The following is a 24381-nucleotide window of genomic DNA, read 5'->3' as shown; positions in this document are numbered from 1 at the left end:
GATTGATAAAAAAAACAGCTATTTGGGTTCCCATGGTCATTTTAAACTACAATATATTTAAGTGCTACTTTAAAACTAACTTCAGTCATTAAATGGATAATATGTGAAAGATTAAGATTTATATTTCAGTGTCTTCCTCAATGACTAAAATTCATTTAGAGGTAGGATTTGTGCTCATATTGTCCTATGTAGCTAAACAAAAGTTTGGAGAGCTCAGAATTTGATGCTTTTGCCTGGAAAAAAAAATCTTACTAATAAAAGACTTATCTGGAACTTAACTTTCCTGGATTAGGAGGTCACAGACAGAAAGGGCAAATGGTTCCAAAACACTAAGTATAGGCTATGCAACTGTGATCATCAAATATTTATTGAGATTTTGCTATTTGTAGAGCCCTGAGCTATGAGGCATGGGGAAATTAAATCCATGCAAAACTCAGTCCTTAATATCAAGGAGCATATTATAGAAGAGAAGTGTTGTCAGATCTCACTTTGTCAAGCAGAGAGCTAGGATAAAGAAGCTTCAGGAGGGACCATGAGAATATCTCGAGTGTTTATCAGGTTAAGATGGAATCTAAGCACATTCTGACTCATATTTAAGGTTTGCATAGAACATAGACTGAGGGCTGATTGGGGGAATTTACACTCATGGATTTTTCCTTAAATACTGAACCATTTTAATGAACTCTGATTTCCGTGATACACAGTGGATCATGAACAGGAACAACCCTTCTCTAGGAAACTCAAGAAAGTGAAATAAACTATGGAGTCCAGCTATCTGGTGCAAGTGGAAAATTGCACAAGAAATGACAAAGGAAAAACTAAATGGTGAAGGGAAATTAACAATGAGAATTCATCTTTGTAAGGTTATTCTGGAGGGTATCTTGGGAATCTGCATCAAAGTGGGGTTGAGGGTGTGTGTGTGTGTGTGTGTGTGTGTGGTCATAGACTCCATGTAGAGGGGCAATTTTCTCCTCAGAAATTCATCCAAATACCAGAGATACAATAGAGGATGACAGGAGATTAAAGGACTATGCAGAGAATTCCTAAAAAGTAGAGAATAATTTCTGAAATTCTGATAAAACAAAGACTAAAATGCTAGATTTAGAAAATATCTGGAGGTTGTATTACACATTTGATTTAAGCCAGTGGCTAGAGGGAAATGGTTAAAATAGAGACTTTCTAGATATAGACATCTATTAAGTTATATTTTAAGTACGTTAAACAACTTAGAGGATTAATGAATTGTACTATTGGAAATTGAAAATTGCATAAAACAATTTGAGACAGCCTAGAGGTCGAACACTTGCATGACATCCAAGAGGTCCTGGATTTGATTCCCAGCACTATAAAAGTAAACAATATAGGGACGAGAGAATAATGGGTCTAAGACAAACATACTAAATGACTTACAGGAGAAATTGCAGAGAAAGTAGATCAAGAAAATGGACAGAAGCAAGCTTTGGGAACTAGTAGCTGAACTTTATTTAGAAATTTAGAAGAGCAAAGTCTATCAATATAGAATCCAGGGATTCGTAAAAATATCTCTTAGATATTTAGGTAACTTATGATATGTAATAAGTAAAATTAAATCATGGAGTGAGGTAATGCAATTCCTACAGAGTGAGCTAACTTGAATGTTGACGTGGTCTTGAAAACCTACACACACACACACACACACACACACACACACACACACACACACACACACACCTAAATGCATGCACAAACAAGATGGTAGAAGAAAGCAGGAGCATAATAGAGCTATGAAAAAATGAAAATTCTTTAATTTTCTTTTGAGATAGGCTTGGACTATAATCCAGAACAGCTTTAGACTAAAAGTTCCCTTGCCTCAATTTCTCAAATGCTGGAATTATAAATGTGTACTACCGCAATCAGCTAAAAAATGAAAAATACAGAGATAAAAGTGATAGTATATAAAATAAAAACCAGCTTGGGTTGGATTGAACTGAAGAGGAATTACTATTGCTTAAAAATTAAAGATCAGTGCATGTGGGAAAAATTAATAGAAAGTCTTGAAAATGGGTCAGAAAAAAGTGAGTGGAACATGAACATACAGTTTATTCGAAACTTGATACCATCAGTTAATAAAAATGATACATGGAATTAGTCTTAGGAAAAGAACATAAAGAAGAGATGCTCAACAAACATTTCAGCACACAGTGGATGAGGAGTGTCCAAATTCATGATAACTCCAGACTAATAGACTCTGGTATGTCAATGACACAAAGTGGAATAACCATTAACCATACATTCAAGTGTATCTTAATTAAATAGCAGAGAACCAGCAAATAGAGTCAGAAAGAAAATGAGTGAAAGATATATTTCTACTATTGCCATTTAATGTGATATTCTCCATGTTCATCTGTTATTGTCACAGCTATCAAGTTTCCCTTAAAATTTATTAGCAATACTGAATATTATGTAATACTTTACGCTTGCCCATTCATTCTATTAATCACAATTTATAACTATGATGAATATCTAAGGCAATGTTAAAGAAAAACTTTTTCATATGGACTCATGACTTCATATGCTTGAACCTATGGTCAGCTTGGTCCATGGCTGAGGGATACTCTGTGGGATAAAATCAATGAAGGGTGTGCAACAAAGCTGGTCCACTCATGGTTCTCAGAAGTGAAGAGATATAGGACAGTGTCAGGGCAGAAAACAGACACATGATGTGCTTCCTTCTTACAATTTCCAACACATACCTCACTGAGTAACATCAGAGGCTGGGAACCAGGCCTAGACAAAAAAAAAAGCCTGTAATAGATATTCCCTAATCAAACTGTACATACATACATACATACATACATACATACATAAAATGTTTGTATATATAACAACCATTGACCGATATTAAAAAAAAAGTTTCACTATAGTGAACCCAATGAATTTGTAAAATAAATAGTCTTTAATATCTTAATTTCACCCAAGTATGCCATGCTTGTATTTGATATTAGATCACCATGTATCCCTTTTAGGAATTGTTATAACATTCTATAAGAAATGCATACTTTTGTTCTCTCATCAATTGCATAAAGACAAGCCAGTCTCTCTCTTTCTTGAAGATGTTTATCTTTTATTTTCGTATAATAGCCATCCTGACAAGTATAAGGTAAAGGGGAAAATAATGACTATTTTAGTATCAATCGTGATATTGTAGTCTAACTTGTTCACAGTAATACTTTTGAGGATTTCAGTAGAATGAGATGCTAAGTAAAATGCTGATAAAACACAGTGAATCAATGGCACATGAACCCCTCTATTTCTTATCCCCACATTTGTGATAAAGTTTTAGAGAAGTACAGTTAATAAAGAAAACATCACAAACTCATAGAAACTGTGCCTGTAATAGACAATGAAACATTATCTAAAATGTGTGTAATGGAAAAATATATTAACAACACATTTTCGCAAACATCTTTAAAAACTTCACAAAAGTAAGGATATTTGAGTTCCCAATGCCAACACACACACACACACACACACACACACACACACACACACACACACATTCACACACTCACATACACAAATATTGTATTGAAAGATTTTTGAAAAAAAAATGTAACAGGATACAGCTACAGGAAATCTTACCTCATCATCTGGTCTCTACAGGCACCTGCAGTTAGGTATATATCCCCGCACCACCCATACAGATATAGACATAATTACAAATAAAATAAATCTTTTAATTTAAGGAAATAAGCAAAACAGCTATAGATCATCTAATAAAAAAATCACTTAAAATGGAAATAGCAGATTTAAAAAGAGATTAACAGAAAATTGTAAACCTTGAAAATACAGTAAAATATACTTGAAGCATCTGTATGAGTTGTGGATTGCTTTAAAATAAAGAAGATATCTAGTGGTAAAATGAGACAATACACAATCGAACAGTCAATTTATCAAAAGACGATGCAATTCTTACAGAGGCAAAGTGTATGAGGACTGAGAAGAAGGAAGGAGAGAATCTCTGGCAATTAGAGTTGAGTATAACTTTCTTCCCTTTCATCATTAATCAGATCAGCACAAGAAAAATCTATAACTGCACAAAACACTTGGACAATACTAACCCTTTGTCCAATCTGACATCTCTAGTACACTCCTTCCCAAACCGGCATCTTTAAAAGCATTATGCAAAGTAAATCTTAGGAGCTATAAAGCAAGTCTCAATAACTACAATATGATTTAATTTATATAAAGTATAGTAACTTAACACAATAAAACAAAATTATAAACCAATAAGAAAAAAGGATTTCTGAAATGTTTTAGGAATTTAGCAGTTAAACTGCAATTTCTAAACAACAAAACACAAAACAAAATAAAATTAGATAGAAAATAAAATATTTTGCCAGTTTTGGTGGCTCACATCCTTAATCCCACCAGTTGGGAGGCAAAGGCAGGCAGATTTCTGTGAATTTAAGGCCAGTCTGGTGTATAAAGCAAATCCCAGGACAACCAGGGCTGATAACGAGAGAAACCCTGTTTCAATTTTTTATTTTGGAAAGATAAACTATAGTATTTTAAGTTTTATAAGGATGTAGCTTATCTGGAAGTTCTTGAGGAAAATTCATGTTAGTTGTTGCTTCCATTTGAAAATTAATAAGGGTCTCCAATTGATTTTGAATCTATTGACAAACCAAGAAAACTATAAAATTAGTTACAAATAAAGAAATGAGAAATCAATGTAGAAAAAATAGAACTCAAAAACAACTTACATCAATGTATGCATTATTTAATCATTGTGAGTATTTACTAATTATATAAAATACTGTGCTTTGTTATGGTCTTTTGATACTTGCATAAAATATATTGTTATCATGTTTTCTCATGTTAATCTCTCCTTTTATTGTGTGTTCTTTCCTCAGTAACATCTTTCTCCCTAATGCATTTATTTTCTCATACTTGTTGAGTTTCCTGCAAACCATGCTTCACAGGAAGACATTGTTTCAGAAAATACTTGAGAAAATAATTTGACTATTACTGAGTCCTGTTTACTGTACTAAATATGATGAGAGTTCAAGTTTGGTAGGTTACATATGTCTAGAAATTTATTTATTTTATTCTAGTTTTTCAGAATTATTGGGGTATATTTTTTGAAAATATTCTCAGTGATTCTCCGTATATAGTGGTATTCATCGCTTAACTATTGGTGTGCTATATATTTTTTTAAATTTTTATCTCTGTAGATTCATTTCACGCAAGAATGGCTTTCAAAAGACACTTTCATCTGAGTTCATAATGTACTTTAACCATCTGCACACACACCTGTGTTCTTCCAAGCAATAGGTGCAGACAAATTGGACCACAGGGTTCCTGTGAATTCCCTTTCACCTTGCCTTTTATGCGGTTTAGTATTGTTTTAGCTTCCTTCTAGAATGTGAAGTACTCTGCCCTCTTAAATCCCACACATCCATCAAGATGCTGAGATATTAAGTTCTGAGCACAGTGATAAATACGCGAGTCCTGGATGTCCAATGTGCTTCGGCTTGTTTCTTTGCATCTGACGGAGCAGAAAATCCTACAGGATTTGTGGTTGTCTTTACTTTCATTAAACAGCCAGAACTACAACACTGTATCATTATTTTAAGCCCAAGCGATTGCAACTGTCAACCTGCCAAGGAAACTACTGTTGCAAATGATTGAAGCTGTTTGAGGAGTTCACATCCTCTTCAGCTTTAGGGGCATGGCAGTGAACAGATAATAGACTCAATGGTAATAATTACATCCACTGTTTTTTGACTATGGCAGATTCTATTCTGAGACTCACAAGCAACTCAAATATTTCAGACCTTATTATTTTGCGGTGAACAAAGACTGACCATGCTGCTCTTCTATACCGGTTTCACTCATTCATGCCTGTGATTATAAAATCCAAGTAGTAAAAATGTTTTCTTTTTTTGTTTTGTGTTTGAGACAGGATTATGCTATGCAGCCATTCTTTTACTATGTATACCACTGGCCTCTCAAACATATGCCAGTCTTCTTGCCTCTACTTCCTAGGTATTGAGGTTATATAAACATCGACAGCACCGCCAGATAGTTAGGGAGATCCTTGCATGGTTCCTCGGGGAAAGCACAAAAGTAAAGAGAGTCTTCTATCCAATTTCTTCCCATGCCTTAATTATCTGGATCTTGAAACAGATGAGCTTGGCTAAATGTCCTCCTGGGAGATGATGATGCTCTTGTCAGTATTTGTTAGTAATTGTTCATGCACTGTGATTTGAATTTGGATATACTCTATGAGCCAGTATTATTATCAACATTACTTTACAGATGGCGGCGGGGGTGGGGGGGATCAATTAAACTGTTTAAGACTAAACATGTTTCCAAGAAAATAGTATCCCCTTTTCTTTGCCATTCTCTCAAGCACAGGGGCACAGAGACAGTTCTGTCACTTGATGGAGAGCATGTCCCAATTCACTTACTTTCTTGTGGGGCAGTGTGTTGTGAGAGGCAGCTCGGTACCTGGTCGAGCTCAGGCCTTGAACCCTGGAGACTCTAAAGGGATGGTAGGTATTCGGCCTTGATCCTGGGCCTTGGTTCCTTTCACTTAGGACAACCCTCTACAGCCCCTCCCAAAGAGAGGTTTGTGTTACCATAGCACAGGTAAAGGGCATGACTACAGGCCACAGAGTCTCAAGGGATCTCCATATTCATGAGTTACCTAAAGACCAGAGGGCGTAGCCAATTAAACATTCCTCCCTAAACCCTCCTCCTACTTGCAAAAGGTATTTAACCTCAGGCCCACCCTGAGAACACAGGGTAAAGCTTCATCCATTTTCCTCCATGACAATCAACATTTTAAGATCACGGACTTCCTCTGTCTTTGGGGCCCACCGTGGGGGACCATGGAGAAGGTCTTCAACGAATGAGCCGCCTGCGTAATCTCCCACTGGAGGACTTCTCTACATTCCAGCCACAGAGAGGCCGCCAACCCAAGTGACCCACCCAAGCGAGTCACCATGACCACAAGCCCCCTCCTTGCGAGCACAGACAGAGCTCATCTTCTCCCCCTTCACCCTTTTCAGGTGTGGGTTGCTCTAGCCCCTACACCTAGTCTCAACTCTTCTGCAGCCTAAGTGTCTGAGACCAGTCAATCCCCGCCTCCCTTCTTCCCCGGGGTCCCTAACCCAAGAGCTCAGACCTTGGCTTCCCATAGCCCAGTGTCCTCTGGCTGCATGGAGTGAACTTAGTTCAATTTCCGCAATACGGTTCCAGCCGCCTGGGGCAGCAGACACACAGGACCCACAACTCAGCCCAACAGGACTCACACCCACAGGCAGGCACCACTTTCTCAGGTCTGATTGCCTCAAGCACACTCAACCCCTTCCTAGCTATGCAACCAAATCTAACTTACCTTAAACATCATCAAAAACAGGAATGTGGGGAAGGGCATCTAACCTTTTCAGCTCCAAAGAACTCGTTGAACCCATATTACCTATTTATCCTAAACAAGCAAATAAAATATCTGCAAGAGTGTCTTTTGTCATGATTTTTTATTTTGTGACTAAAGAAACTAATACTCAGCAGGCTGAAGTTCACAAAGTTTGCTTTTACCCATTAGCTCGGAGATTTACAATGGAGAGATAATTGATAACCATTCAGTCATATCTCTTGGAGAAGGACTTGTAGAAGAAAAGCAGAGCATGCAGAGTTTACATTAACTGGGATTGTGCAGGATTTATTTAAAAGAAAGCCTTAAATTTTATGCTAGCATCTTAAGCAGAGTGACTTCCTGTGTCTAGGATGGACATTGAGTCTAACAGTGTACAGATTGAACCGTGTAGAAATGAGCAAATAACTGTTTAAATCAACTGGCAGAAATATAGCCATAAAAATGCAATTTCACATTTATGTTTGAACATTGATTTTAAAACTTCAAGCTCCTAGCAGGACATGAGGAAATGGTCATCTTTTATTTTTCCCCTGTGACTTGCAAACCTATCAATAAACCCTGTTCTCAACTTCTATCACTTCCACCCCAATTGTTGCTAAATTTTCCTATTCGAATATTTTTAATTAAGGTCTGAGTTGTGCCCTCTGTAAGGAGAACTGGCCTAGTTCTTTATCATATACATGTTAAGAAACATTTTATCCATCAAATGTGAAGATCAGTAAGCTAACAAAGTCATAGGAGAATACATTTGCAGAACAAGACCATAAACTTTATAGCATGATTATAAAAGCATGACTTATTTTAGCTGGGAAATGTGTTAATGCATTTTATATAAAATTGAATCCTGAGGTGTCTAGTTCAGGGTATCAGGCGGATCTTTCTGTTTTGTGTCACCAGGTGTATAAGCAGAGAGAATAACATGGTTACAGTTTGAGGTGATGCCGGGTTCTGTATTTCATTTGATCATAAGAATGGTTATTCTTATCTGGTTTGTGTTTAGTAGGGTTATTTCTTTTCATCCATACACATCTTTAACGTATTGCAACTACATTCTAACATTGTTCTTCTAGCTTAACCATAGGTGAAACATGCAAGGTTGGAGATGAGAATATATAATAAAATCTTATTCTTTGTCAAGGGAGGTACATTCTGCAATTGACAAAAAAAGGCTATTAGCATCACAACCCAGAACATGCAGTATATACATTTATAACTGCAGCTTAGGATTCTTGTATCAGGGTGTATTGAGTAGCAGAGTAGCTGCAATGGAATGAATTCTGACATTCCCATGCTTGTGTATATTGTACTTGGATCCCAACGACTCACTTGTTACCCTCTACTGTTCCAGCTCCTCTGTTCCCGTCCCCTCCCATGCAATTCCGTTTGTTACATTCGTGTCTTTTATGTATTTAGTCTACATTGTGGATACGAGACACCACAGACAATACTTGTTTTGAAACTGGCTTACTGCAGTTCCATTTATTTTCCTATAAACAATGTTATTCTTCTCTTTTTCTGTGATGAGAGAATTCCCTATTGTGTATATATATTCCCTTATCTAGTCATCCTTCAGGAAGCTCCAACACTGATTCCATAAACTTTCTTTTGTGAAGAGTTCTGAAGTAATACACATCTTTATCTACTCTATAGTCCATTGGCTTTCCTTTTTTCTGATATTTATATAAAGCTGTCATAGCTAGGATAGATGTTGTGATATTTCAGTTAGTTTTTTTTTTATAACCTTCATACTGATTTTCATAGATATGGACTGACACTTTTTTTTTTCAAAGACAGTATGTAAGGCTTTGTTTATGTGGCATACTCTTTAGCATTTGCTTAGCTGGGGAGAGATGTACTGTGTGGCTTTGATTTGTCCTTTTTTGGTTATGGATAAACTCATCTGTTTAAATACATGTACCTAGTTACAAATATATCCAGTAAAGCTCGTTTTCCTCTATGCATGTTTTCTCTTCACTCTGCTCTTAGTTTCCCATTTTGTGCTTTTACTTTGGTATGATATTACTTATTAACTACTGCTATTTCTCATGAGCTTCTAGAGTTTTATTCAGAAAGCCATGGTCTATGAGATCTTGGAACATCTCCTGTGTTTTTGTAGGTTTTTGTTTTATTTTTTTCAAGTCCCTAATGATGTCATACGAACACATAATTTATTTCAATGGTTTCTAACTCCACTGCACTCCCAGATTCTCCAGACCTTGTAATAACCCCCTCTATCAACTTTCAGTCCTAGTGCTGCTTGTAAGGAGACACAGGTGGGCCCACCCAATTGAGCATGAGCAACACACTAGGGAGCACATCCTCAGGAAAAGAAACTCTCCCTTAGCAGGTGTCAACTGATCAGTTAGAGTGGGGACTTTGTGACCTCCCCACATTTAGGAATGTTGAACGGTTTGGTCATATTATGGCCTTATATAGGCAGCCATAGCTACTGTGAGTTCATGACAGTGACAGTCTTGTCAAGCCCAAACGAAAATGTTTTGTAACAGCCTTCCACCTTTGGGTCCTATAGCCCTTCAGCTCTGCATTCATCTATTTTCTGCTGGGTTGGGTGGGACAGGTAGTACAGAGTCCCCTTTAAGGATGAGCACTCCTCCGGATCATTTATTCTCTTCACTTTGAATAGCCATGAATTTCTATGAAAACCATTGCCCACTGCTATAAGAAATTTCTTTGATGAGGGTTGAGAGCAACATTCATCTGAAGGTAGATGGGTAAAAACATTTATTTCTGTTTGCAGATGATAGGCCATTAGAGATGCCAAAGATGCCACCAAAAACAACAACAAAAGCAACAACAAAAACAAAAAAACAAAAAACATAGAGCTGAGTAATATTTTCAGTGATGTATCAGGACACAAAATTAACTTATAAAACTCATTAGTTGTTTTTAATGTAACAAACAAACAGGCTGAGACAGAAATCAGGGAAATAATCTCATTCCTAATATTCTTGGAAAAACAACCTCAGAATAAACCTATCCAAGGAGGTGAGAGACTTCTGCAATGAAAACATGAGATCTTGGACAAATAAATTAAGAAAGACACTAAGAGCTGTAAACCTCCCATATTTATGTATGGTTGGATTAATATTATGGAAATGATCATAGATGTTTTAGATCTTCAGTTTTTGATATATTCTGAATTTATTTTATATCATATTTCATTTCATTTTTTGTGTGAGGGTTTCACATTTTTCAGGAGAATCTACTGAACAAGATTTATTTTCTCCAATGCATATTTTCAGGACTGTGTGAAGAATCAGTTGGCTTTAGATACCTGGCTGACATCTCCATCTTCTGTCCTATCTATTGGCTTATACACCTACTTCTCTTCTCACTGATTACTCCACACATAACTTAATTGTGGGGACACATGGGCTAATAAAACATCAGGAGAAATTTACAGTGACAGGGTACTTTGGTCAATATGACTTGGTAATGTAGTTTTAAGTCAAGCAGTACAGTAGTACCACCCTAATTTTCTCTTTGCTCAGGATTATGACAGAATCTTATATCATTTTGTCAAATTAAATAATTTATACAACATGTCAGATGAAAAATACCTCCTTATAAGGGGGTGTCTTCATAGTTTAGTTAGCATATCAATTGATAGTGTTTGACGTAGAGAAAGAAAGTTGCTGAGTGTAGACACACCATGTGTGTCATTGTTCAGTGTCTGTTGCTCTCAAATTCCAATATCTGTTCTCACTACTGTTTTTTTTTTTACTTTGTATATATCATTTTGTTTTTATGATTCTCATTCACAATGGACATAAAGTTTTCTTTAGCATAGATAAGATCTGAATGGGTTTTCTAAATTTAATAAAGTATTGCATTATGGTAAGAAAAACATGAAAATAGAGGTGACCTGACATGTCAAAGAGTTTTATAGTTTTCCATCACTAGCCTGCTTTCATAACTGGAGATGCACATGTGACTACAGCTGAACTCAGACATTAGAACCCCACAGCTAGCTCTAATAGAAGTTCTAATCCTAAGAAAGTGTGAGATAAATAGAAATCTGTTAATAAAGAACTAAGCTTGAGGTATTTTTACATGAAAATCAAAGTAATTACTGAAATCTAGTTCATAATAATAACTTTTAATGAGGAAAATATGTTGAAATATCATGATCTTTGAAGTTCTGTGATTTTGAAGGGGGAAGGAGAGAGAGAGAAAGAGAGATATATAGAGAGAGATAGAGAGAGAGATGTGTACTCTAGAAAATAATATGCATCATCTTGCCGGTAGATATTAATTTAAATATGGCAAAGGAAATCAAAGTTTAAATTAAATTTGGTCTTGACTACATTTGACATCAGAACACATGATATGCACTTGGTATCAGTTCAACTACTTAATAAACACCTTGATAAAATATTAAGCATAGATGCTAAGTATCTACTATCAAAGATTAGATCTGCAATGACAAGAGCTTCTAAGTGTGGATAGTTATCACTTTGAAAAACTGTGTCAAAATAACAGAAAACTTATTTTTGGTGATGGTTTGTAGATGCTTGGCTCAGGTAGTGGCATTATTAGGAGGTGTGGCCTTGTTGGAGTAGGTGTGTCACTGTGGGCATGGGCTTAAGACCCTCACCCTAGCTGCCGAGAAGTCAATTTTTCACTAGCAGCCTTTAGATGACTATGTAGAATTCTCAGGTCTGCCTGCACCATGCCTGCCTGAATGCTGCCATGCTCCCACTTTGATGATAATGGACTGAACCTCTGAACCTGTAAGCCAGCACCAATTAAATGCTGTCCTTATAAGACTTGCCTTGGTCATGGTGTCTGTTCAGAGCAGTAAAATGCTGAGACAATTTTCTAAACATTGGTATCTTAAAAGTAAAATTATTGCTGGGCAGTGGTGGTGCACACCTTTAATCCCAGCACTTGGGAGGCAGAGGCAGGCAGATTTCTGAGTTCGAGGCCAGCCTGGTGTACAGAGTGAGTTCCAGGACAGCCAGGACTACACAGAGAAACCCTGTCTCAAAAAACAAAAAACAAAAAACAAACAACAAACAAACAAACAAAAACCCCCAAAAACAAAACAAAAAAACCCCCAAAAGTAAAATTATTGTAAAACTATGAATGTGTGGTTTTGAAGTTATTGAATCCATAAAAATTGTGGGCTAGTCGTTTATTTGATCACATGCTTATTGAGTATTAGTCTTGAAACTTTGTATAAAATGTTCCAATTGTGATCCCAGTATATGTTTTAGAAGTTATTTAGAAAAAAAGGTACACAGAATTCTCTTGTTCTAATATAGATTACTTCAGTGAAATATGAGTTTAAGAACCTATTCAAAATGTCACAATTTTTATTGTCTTTTAACTCAAACTGTTCTCTGCCAAGAACATTTTACTCTTTCATGCTGTCATCATGAACATAACTTAAAGAATGGATTTTTGCTGACTGATGTTTTGACAATCAGGAGGAATGTAAAATGTCAAAGGGCAGTAATTGAAAACTGAAAATTAAATATTTAATGACCTTAGAATTATACAGAATAATTTGAGAGAAACATGATAAATGACCAGTGTCTGAAACAAAATGGCCCTTTTGGCACAAAACTTGTTGCTTTTCATGCAGCATGCAACAAAGGGAGGAGTCACAGATAAAGTTGAAGCATTCCAGTAGATTTTGTGTCACCATCTCATTTTTATTCTACAGTTATGTCATAGTGAATTTGTGCCTGATGCTATTATTGAAATAAATAAAATAACTTACATGCCATTGCTCTCATAAAGATTAGATTTAAGATAAAAATATCAACCAAAAAAGACACAAGTGTCAGATGAAGAACTGAAATATGGTAAGTAAACCTATATGTGAATGCCATAGTTTGTCAAATGAAAAAGATTAAACAGTATATCAGATTCATAGCTCATATTCATAGCACACATATACACAAATAAATATAGGCTTGCAATTAAATAATACTGATGGCTTGTTTTGTGGACAGATTGTATGTATGTATGTATGTATGTATGTATGTATGTATGTAATATATCTGTTATACAGACTGGACTTGAAATCACTATGCATATGAAGATGGGCTACTGAGTTTTGTAGAGTCTGGGCTTACTCTACAAAATGCACCACCTTACCTGGTTTAACGTTTCTAAAATCCTAATGTCACAACAAGATGTGGAGCCCTATCAGTTTTATAATTAGATGTTGAGAGAAACAATGAAATGGGGGGGGGGTAGACAGAAAGAGAGGAGATGGAGAGAGAGAGAAGGACTCCATGAGTGATATCAAAGAAGCTTGATAATTAGGAAGTAAGTAGCCATTGATGAGGCTACATCAATGAGGGTGCATACTCTCAGAGCAGGAACACAGGAGAAGCACCTCTGTTTGACCCACTCTTCCTGAACCATTGTGTGACCTACCCTCCTGATGGATTGCTCCTGGAAATCAGTCGGCACTGAAATACCACTGTAGGCTTCTCCAGGGAATCTATGATTAGCAACACACACTGTAACCTTGGAGCTCTTACAAAGTTTATTCTCTTTCACACTTGCAGCCTCAGAGACCAACCCTTATGCCAACTACTCAGTCATGGACATCCCAAAGTGTCCTTATCAGTTCCTTTCTGGATCCTAGAACATAAGGTAGGTCACTTGGTGTGGAAATTTTCCTGACACCCCTGGAAATCCTTAAGAACAAGAAACTTCCCTTTGTTCTTTGTAACTGATGGGAACTGGAGAATGCCCCTCTCCATGATTTCATCCCAAGAGCCAGCTCTCTCCTAACAAAATATTAGTTCAGACTTGAAATCTTTCCTCCTTCTGAGTTTCCTACTTTCTGGTAGCCTAGGGTTGTGATGCTGTAACTCATCCTGTAGCTAATGTGCAAGCTAATTTGTCTTTTCTATGAACCTATATTATCTCTTATCTACAAGAGACACTACACACAGAATGTTACTGTATGAATACATAGACCAGTACACCTCCAAAAGAGAGCTGCATGTAATTTAAAAAGCTTCAACTTATGGAAGAATTATGTTAGACTTGTTAAGATAGCTAGTTCTATCAAATACAGTTTTATCTTTGGTAAGTAGTTAATTGGATGTCACAGTAGAAATAAGTTAGACTTTCTTTTTGAGTTTAAAGAACAACAAACCTATAAATAATTTAAGAACAGCTTTTTGTTAGAGTATTTCATTTATTTTATTTTACAGTGGTACATGATTTATATATGTCTCAATTTATTCTAATTTCCTATCTGGCCCCACTCTTCATCAATGAATGAATAATCTTTATATAAGAAATTCAAGTTAATATATTTTGTGGATTCAAGAAAAATTATGATTAAATTGCTGTATGTAATGTATCCAAGGGGAATATGGTGAATGTTTTAGCATAAAAGTTAATCTTGAAACCTAATCCATCTACATTAATACTTTTGAGCAATAGAATCAGGCACTGAGTGTAATATTAATATGACACAATGAATTAATGATACAACAGCCTTTATCTTCCATGCCATATCTGTGCTATGCTCCTAGAGAAGTGAATTTAACAAGCAAATCATCAAAAACTAATAAAATTTAAGTGGGTTCTCAAGGGTTTGTATACTAGCTATCCACTACTTTGGAATTACATATATATATATATATATATATATATATATATATATATATATATATAGTAAATGTGATATAATACAAAATGCATTATAAATGTTTGTGGTTTGCTTGTATGTGAAAAACAACAGATATTTTTGGTTTTTGTCTCTTCCTATTTAAAGGTAATAAGACCTTTTGTTAAAGGCCATCTTGTGTAAGGACCATGATTCTACATTGGCTGTAGTTTAGGGCTGTTTTTTTTTGTACTGGAGTATAATATCCTAATGTCCTTCTGGAGGATTTCTGTTCTGCACAGCATGTGTTTTACATCCTTCATTCACTACAGTACTCTGCTTTTTATTTCTTAGTAAGATAATAAGAACTTTAAGTCTTCCTAAACATTCAAGAAGACAATCAAATCGAAGAGACCACCCACTTTTGGAAGAGCTTTTATAACAGCTTTTCAAGGGATAGATTATAACTTGACAGTTTATTTTCAATTCTATATCATCATCTGTATCCTAGATGCAAATAAGATATGGAAAGACCTTACAATTTACTGTCATTCAGTGGGTCATTACTTAAAATCTCCTCGGAGATGCCTGACCAAGTTTCCTCCAGCAGACTATCTTGGTTATGTGTATGTTTTTATATAATAGAGTATTTTAACAAGGCAGAGATTGGATAATCACATTTATCACCTTAATTTAGTTAAAAGGTACCTTTCTGTTATATGTTTTTAAGATTTTCCTTTAACATGGATGAATGAAGCCCCAGAGAATGAGGAGGTCTGGTGGGGTGCGGGTAGGGGTGTGGAGACATTGTCTTGGAGACAGGAGGAGGAGACGTGGGATGTGGAACAGTAAGAGGGTGGACCAGGAGGAGGATAAAGTCTGGAATGTAAAAAAAAATTAAAGAATAAAAAAAAAATCATGTTGAAAAGAGAAAGAACACATGATTTTCATATGAAACCCAATAAAATAATGTGTTTCTTTTTCAGCTATTTATTTATTTATTGGAAATCACTTTATTTCAAGTCTGTCATATACAAGTGACCATTAAAAGCATCATGCACCAATGCAAATTTACAATCCATAGTATTTATAAACAAAGAATTTATAGGAGTTAAAGTATTTAGCGGTATGCTAATTGAGGACACTGGCAGTTATAAAACCACACGTGTGTCTGGCAGGTTTTAAAAGTGCCATTGTTTCTGGCTAATGTGGGCTATAAAACGTTCATAAAGTTCTTACACCAGCTGATCAAGTGATTTGTGTTAAAATTTGAAGGAGGGGTGAGGTTCAAGTGGATGAACACACAGAGGAAAGAAAGGTGTGAAAAGCACCATCTTCACCCCACCTGAAAACTTTGTGCTTACATAGCAAACCTGATGACCACCTTGATTTCTCACCTCCCAGCTTCCAGTCTTAGTTCTAGCAGCATGGGCTGCAGAAAGCAGTAGAAGAATTCCTATCCACATAGTCCACACTTCTGTAATTTACACTAGCAGGTTTGAGAAATTTCCCAGTTCAGCAATTCTTTTCTAGTCTTAGTTCTTGCAGCGTGGGCTACAGAAAGCAATAGGACTCCTCTCCCCATAGTCCACACTTCTGTAATTTGTATTAGCAGGTCTGGGAGATTTCTCATTTCAGCAATTCTCTTCTGAAATGTCATGTCACTTAAAGCATCTTTGAGCTGTGGTAATGTAGAGTGAAAAATTATAAAGGCCATTTTATGAAATATGTGTAAATTTTTCGCCTTAGACCTTGGGCAGAAAAGCACCTGCCAGCAGATTTGGGCCCATCTAATTAGTTACAGAGGAGGGGGAGTTACAGGACAAAGGCCTGTTAAGAACATCCCAAAAACTGACTGGCCAAGGGAGGAACTACACCCTGCCCTCATGGTACGGCCTACTAGTGTTCAAAAAAAAGTAAAACAACCAATCCTGTGCACCCGCGCGAAAGTTCGCTTTTTCCCCACCCCACCCATATATAAGCGCTAGACCCCTGAGCCACGGGGTCAGTCCCTCTATCCCCTATGTGAGATATGGGGATATGGGCTGGCCCAGAGCTCTGATTTAATAAACCACCTCATGTGTTTTACAGCAAGATGGTCTCTCGTGTGTCCTTTGGGTGCGTGCTATCCTGTGACTTAAGTGGACCTCCTTTCTGGGGAGTCCGGGACCTTTCAGTAACTTCTTTGAAATATAATTCATATTTTCTACTCTTTGACCATCACTTTGGTTTGGCTTGGATAATGACATAGATGAGTGCTGAAGACAATCAATTGTATGCACATTTCCTTAAATCCTTAAGTGTACGTTAATTAAAGCCTCTGCTTTCATGAATTCCATAGGCCTATCATTTTAACCTGTAACAACCAAACAGCTTAGAGACAGTAGTGAGTTTCGATGGGATAACTGCTAAGATTCTAAGTTTCTGTTTCATCTGTGCTGCCTGTAGAAACTGAATGATAGTTTTTCTTGTTTGTTTGTTTTTTTTAACTAAAAAACAATAGTCAAGGTCTTGTGGTGGCTACATTTCAGTAATCATAAAGAGGATTTATAAGAAAGCAAAACTTCAAGAAAACAGGCTGCTGGCTACCAAAACGAGTTAAATACTATTTCATACAGATAACTCAGATGCTTTAAAATGTCAAGTGTTGAAGTCATTACATATAGCCATAATCTGTGACAACTCAGCCAGCATTTAAAACTCATTTCTGAGATAGCTTCTCCTAAATTGAAGCCCTAGGGCATGTGAAATCTCCAATCTATCATTTTGTAAATAGTCTTAGCTGAAGCAAAACTGACCACTCTGCTCTTCAGAATCCCAGTGGGGCACAGTCTACTATAAAGTTTCTATCAGTACATTTTACTGAATTTCATGCTACCATTTGCCATTTGCCTACTGGTTGCAAGTCCTCCTTCCTTTAAAATAACTGGTACTTTGAAAACATTAGCACTTGCAAAAAACATTTCCCAGTAGAAATGCCAGAGAAACAGGCAAAAGTCAAACGTTTTAACTTTTTAAAAAACTGTGAACATGGAAAATATTTCTTGTGCTAACATTTTCAGTGGACACAGGGGTTATAAACTAAGATCTTGAATGGAGTTTCAGCATATTTTAGTTCCATAAAAGATAAGCTAAATTATTTTCATTTTGTAAAAATTAAAGTACATTATAACATAATGTACACTTATGGAATATATACAGACTATTGGGTTCAGGAAGTGAAAGATAGATAATATTTTCATCAGCTGAATATAATATTGGCTTTCATCTGCTAGTAAACTGAATATGGACAATATATTCCATACTAACTATTGTCCACTTCTTCTCTGAGTGTGATTATGGAATCCATTATTAGCAGAACCATGCTAAAACAGAACAGTTAGTGAGTCTCGGTTAACAGCTAGGTGTGACACAAAGTCAAGTATCGCATACTATATCTCATATGTGGAAATGGCTAGCAGAGGATAAAGGTTGATGGGTATGATGACTACATGACTTAAGCATGTCGTATAGAAATATCATAGTCAATCTCATTAATTCATACAGTTAATATGCATTGTAATAATAATAATAAATAATAATGATATGATAGCAAAAAGCTTGTCTTTGAAGGTGTTCAAACATCTAGAAACATGAGTAATGTACGTGTATTTTTTTATAAACAAAGAGAGGGAAAGAGAAAGACAGAAAGATAGAGACAGAGGGACAGACAGAGACACACACAATTAAGAAATACACACAGAAAAAGAAACCATCCAATTGAAGTGAGTTCAAAACTTCAAATACTACTTCCCACAAGCATTCCTTTAGTCTTGGTTTTTGCTAATAGGTCAGGAAGCTGGACAGCAGCCAACAGGCTGGAGGAGCAGTGGGGCTCTCATCGATATTTTAGTGCTCTAGAGGAAAGAAATGAGATCCAGGAGTTCCAAGAGCCAGAAGTTCATGCCAAGATTATGGGGTTGGGTGAGCATAATAAACAGAATCAAGAATAACATTCCAGGTTTTGCACTGATGATTTATTTTTATTTTCATGTATTTTTGTTTGTTTTGTTTTCTGTTTTGCTCTTGTTTGCATGGTTTTTGTTTTGGGTTTGTTTATTTGTTTATTTTTTTTGTAAATGAGAACTTTAAGACGGCAATCAGAATGAACTAAAATCAAATGACTAAAAATTGTTCTGCTAAAGTCCTACAGTGCTCATGTGGAGGTAATCAGAGTTCACTACCCACCAAGTAGAATATTTCAACGATTTCACCATGAACTGCCTGGAGTAAACTGCTTTCTTTTTTGCCTGTAGAAGAAAATGATGAATCTTTTTTAGAAGGAAAATAGCATCCCTCAGAAACACTGCAAATTGTCCAATAGAACGAGCAGTGTTGTACAAAATGTTACAGGAGAACAAAGTGCCAGAAAAAGAAAACAGAGATAAAATAGACAAAGAAGTGGCCTATTTACTTGAATGATGTAAGTATAATGCAAAAATATAAAGCGACTTTTAATTAAATATTCGAGAAAGCTTGGACAAATGCAAATAAATCAAGAGCAAATTCTAGAACATCAGGCCTTGTGTAGAGGGGAGCCCTCATGACTGTGATTGTCCCAGTGCATAGAGTCCTGGCTAGTAGTTCCCTCTGTGTGTGAGAAGACAGGAACAGCACAGTAACAAGACTGAAAAAACAAGGTACATTTTAAACTAGATTAGAGACATGAAGGCAAATTACTTGAAAAAGATGGCCAGAAAGCTTGAGGTTGATCTACAATGGAAATAAATGGGGAATAAAAAGAGAAGGCTCTTCAATATACAGACAAAACATACTTACCAACCCAGAGTCCAACAATAGATAGTCCATTCTAGACCAGTGTAAGTGACTGAAACTTATTCCCTAAACCTGCTCAAAATCCCCAGTGTTTATAAATAAGTTGGCATCAAAGCAGAGAAAAGAATGCTTTTAGAGATAGAGACTCACGAATAATATGAAAGCAAAATGGTAACTGTTTTATGAAAGCAATACTATGTTGAATATTTTATCACTATAGTGGCTAGAGGTACTATATTTAGTATATTTGCATATACTAAAATATGGTATTCTTGAATTCTCCATAATTTATGAATTTTTTGTGGTAGAATAGAATTTAATGCAGATAAGTTTAAAATAAAAGCACTATATTGTATAACTTAAAACATCAATTTTACTTGTTCTAACAATTAAAATTATATGACAAACAAATATAATTTAATTAAATGCATTAAAAGTCTACAGTAGACATTATAGTTAATGGTAAAATTGTGAAATCCTTTTCAGAAGAGTAGGAATGAACTAATGATGTGTTTGTTGGTACATCTGTAATATATTCTGCTGGCAATTCCAGGCAGTGTTCTAAGATTGGAAAATGTGGATGAGTACTGAAAATAAGACAAGCAAGTTTTTAATACATATACTATTATATTTTGAAAATATAAAATTTATATATGTGAATTTTTAAGATATAATTTTCTGATACATAAAACAAACAAGTTAATATACTATGTAGTTATAATTTATAAGTATTAGATCACAATTTAAATAATTCTTAACACATACAAATATGCTACTGATGTAAAAGTTGCTCAATAAAAACAAATGGTGCTAAATTATGTTTCCTTTTGAAAAATAGTAGAGTTTGTTAAAAAGAAATATTTATCATTATTTTTGACATGGTCTCATAACTTAAATTATATTTGTACAATGAGGAAAAAGCATCAGTAAGTACATGGGGTTTTTGTCTGTAAAGAGACAGTCTAAAGATATTTGATATTTATAACCATAAAAATCATTAAATTACTGGAACTAACATTTAATCATGATTATATGACTGTTAAATTTATAATTTATGAAAGATAATTTAATATCTTACTGACTTTAGCATGTAATCATCATATCACATTGGAACAGTCTCTTGTCTTTTTATGACATTTTATAGTATATTATTTTGGTTAATAATTTAGGATTAACAAAATTAGACTGAACTTAAAAACTGTTAAACTAAAAACAAAACAAAACAAAACAAAACAAAACAACCAACCAACCAACCAACCAAACGAAACACCAAACTCAAGTGCATCATGAAGTATTTCAAGTATCTCAGGGCACAAGTGCCCTGCTTTATTGTGCTCTGAGGTACTGAGAATATTCAGGATAGTTCAGAATTCTTTTGACAGAGCTGGATAAACACTTGAAAGGGAGAACAACACAAGCATCTTGGTGATGGCTAGCCCTCAAGAGACTGGAGGCCTCAGGTAGTGGGGAGGTCTAGTGGGGTGGGTGTTGGGGGAAACATCCTCATGGAGATGGGGTGAGGACATATGGGATGTGAAACAGTCAGAGGGTGAAATGGGAGAGGGATAAAATCTGGAGTGTAAAAAAAAGATTAAATAAAATTTAAAAATGAGAGAAACACTGTCAAATAAATGAGGAAATAGCTTAATAAGTAAATATACAAATAGGAAAAAATTACAGGACTTTATGAACAAAGAAATTAGAGTCATTGAAAAGAGCTAATTTATCCCTCAATATCTAAAAGTAACATTTTACCTTTTCAAAATTAAATTAACTGCTGATAATAAATGTGTATTTAGGTCTGGAGAGATGGGTCAGTGTTTAAGAGCACTCAGTGTTCCTGTAGAAAGCCCTGTTTGGTTCCCAGCACTGATATGTCAACACATAAACATCTATAACTCCAGTTCCAGGGCATCTGATGCCCTCTTTCGATCCCTGCAGGCTGTTGTATTCAAGTAGAACACATTTGTTCCCACAGACTCACACACATACACTTAAATCTAAAAACAAAAGAATTGTCTGTGAAAGACACTTGTTTGCTGGTTTTACACTTGGTTATTTCTTCTAAATTAAATTTATGTCTTCTAAATTAAATTTTTGTCATGATCAATCAAATATGACATCAAGTAGTTTTGAAAAATATGGATAACTGGTAAAAAAAATAATTAACATTTTTATGTATAAAGTAAGTTTTGTTAGGAAAACAATTTAGTTTTGGGCCCTTTTTTGTCTAGTTACATACTTGATTTTTCAGATCTGTAATGTATTTAAAATTAAATGCATTTTAATTTTAGCAATTTATCTACAGTTTTTTATATAGTACCACTTTAGTTTTATGCCTACTTATCATTTTATATACAATTTTTAAATCTTTATTATTGCCCCAGTCTTATAGATTTCACATTCAGAATAGTAAAAGCTAAAAATAATAAACAGTATTTATTATTCTAAATTTAATGTCTATATAATGAAAATTCTCAAAAAGAAATAAGGCATTTTGAATAATTATTATGTTCTGATTCAACAATAAAAAGAAAAATCCCCAAATAAATTCTCTCTGAACAGATAGATCTTCAGATGTTCAGAACAACGTTCACTATTCTGAACAAATAGTGTAATATTTGCATCAATAAATCATAGAATTTAATAGTTACTAAGAAACTATAATCGTTGTAGGTATTGAAGGGATCAAGATAGAAGTGAGGCATTTACACAAAGGTATTTAAGTGAAGCACATTTGCCCGGTGCTTGTCGCCTTGATGAAAACTACAATTACCTGGGAAGAGAGAAACTCATTTGCGAAATTGGCTTCACCAGATTGGATTGTGACATGCCTATGGAGCATTATCTTAATTGCTAATATTGGAGCAACCAGCTCACAATAGGCAGAGTCTGCCTATCTATCCATCTATCTATCTATCTATCTATCTATCTATCTATCTATCTATCTATCTATCTATCCCTATTTGCCAGTGTTTTTACCATATCAGCACAGAAGCAAACAGGGACAATTGTCAGAAGAATGAATGAGACCCAGTCTCCTGGACAACTTTAGCCTCCTGGACTCAAGAGACATATTCTGAAGACAATCACAAGAGCTGGTTGCTTCTAATAAGCAATTAGTTCAATTATGTTTTGAAATAAAACTTTATTGGAAAAGGTACAGTGTACAGATTTATAATAAACAGTACTTCTTTGAACATAGAAGCTTGTTACTAGATTAAACACATCATATATGGTTGAAACAATTATAAAATGAGATAGGAATCTTGGATAGAGAGAAATTTTCTAATCTTTCAGATATATAGAATGATTTTTGAAGTAAATCAAGAGCTGAGAAAAAAACTTGGATCCTCTATTGTAAGATTAGGGGAACAACACTTTTTACATCAAACTGATTTTTTTATTTAAAGACTATAATAAAAACATTCTTCCCTATAGGATAGGATGTTTTACATTATATGTAGAATATACTATCTATGTACACACACATTTATTTTCATTTTAAATGTTTAAATGATGATTTAAAGTTTAATTTGATGCTAGGATGACACAGTCTACTTTCCTTTATTATTAACTGGTTGTTATTTCTGTTCAGTTATTTTTTGAAAACTCAAACTCTATGTAAGTATATTACTTTATATTATTAAATAACTATAACACCCATTTGCGAACTTTGGTCTGGAAGATACTGATAACTGGGAAAATTTTTTCTTCAATCTGTTTTCTTTTCACACTTTCAGTTTTGCCTTCACACAAACTTGCTGGAAGCTTTGGAAGGGATGAAAGCTCTAATTTAGATGGTAGGAAAGGTGCTCAGTGCACAGTTTTGATTATGGTCTTGATTATGTCTGGAAGAATAAATGAAAACAACATCCAGTTCCTTAAAAATATTATTGCATTTCTGAGCTATAAGACAAGTTTATGGAGAGCAGGAAAAGAAAAACATCAGCTTTTAAAGCACAGTCTTATTTCAAATGAAACACTTAGATGGGAATAAAAATGCCTGCTGTAAGTGTATCTACATCTTAATGCATTCATAAAAGTGACAATTTTTTTCAAGTGGGGGAAGTAATAATTTCAGGGATTCATAGCTCTGGGTATACATAACTTTTTTCATGATGTTTTTCCCACAAAGTCTTATTAATAAAACAGCAAGTATATGAAATTCTTTTTAAAATTAACATTGCTTTAATTAACAGAAAGAAAATAGTTTTGAACACACTGCCACTTAATAGTGAATGCAAACACCTCCAAGACTAGTAGTTTCCACAATGAAGATCTTAGTCCTACTGAGCTAATTGAATGTATATGACACTTACTTCATTGCCTTGTTCATTTTATTTTTTAATGAACAAGTAGTTCCTGACAACCACTCTGACCCAGAGATCGGATTTGTAACAAAAAGCTGAGAGCCCAATGTACGTTTACTTCTAAATTCTGTCCCTTTGCAAGGACACTATCCATTCTTTGAACTCTCTGCTGTCACTTATTTCTTCTGTTAACCTTTATAATTCATGAGATTATCAGGGTC

Source organism: Arvicanthis niloticus, chromosome 2, assembly GCF_011762505.2.
Source record: "Arvicanthis niloticus isolate mArvNil1 chromosome 2, mArvNil1.pat.X, whole genome shotgun sequence".
In the NCBI taxonomy this organism is placed as follows: Eukaryota; Metazoa; Chordata; class Mammalia; order Rodentia; family Muridae; genus Arvicanthis; species Arvicanthis niloticus.
Note: the sequence above shows the minus strand (reverse complement) of the source record.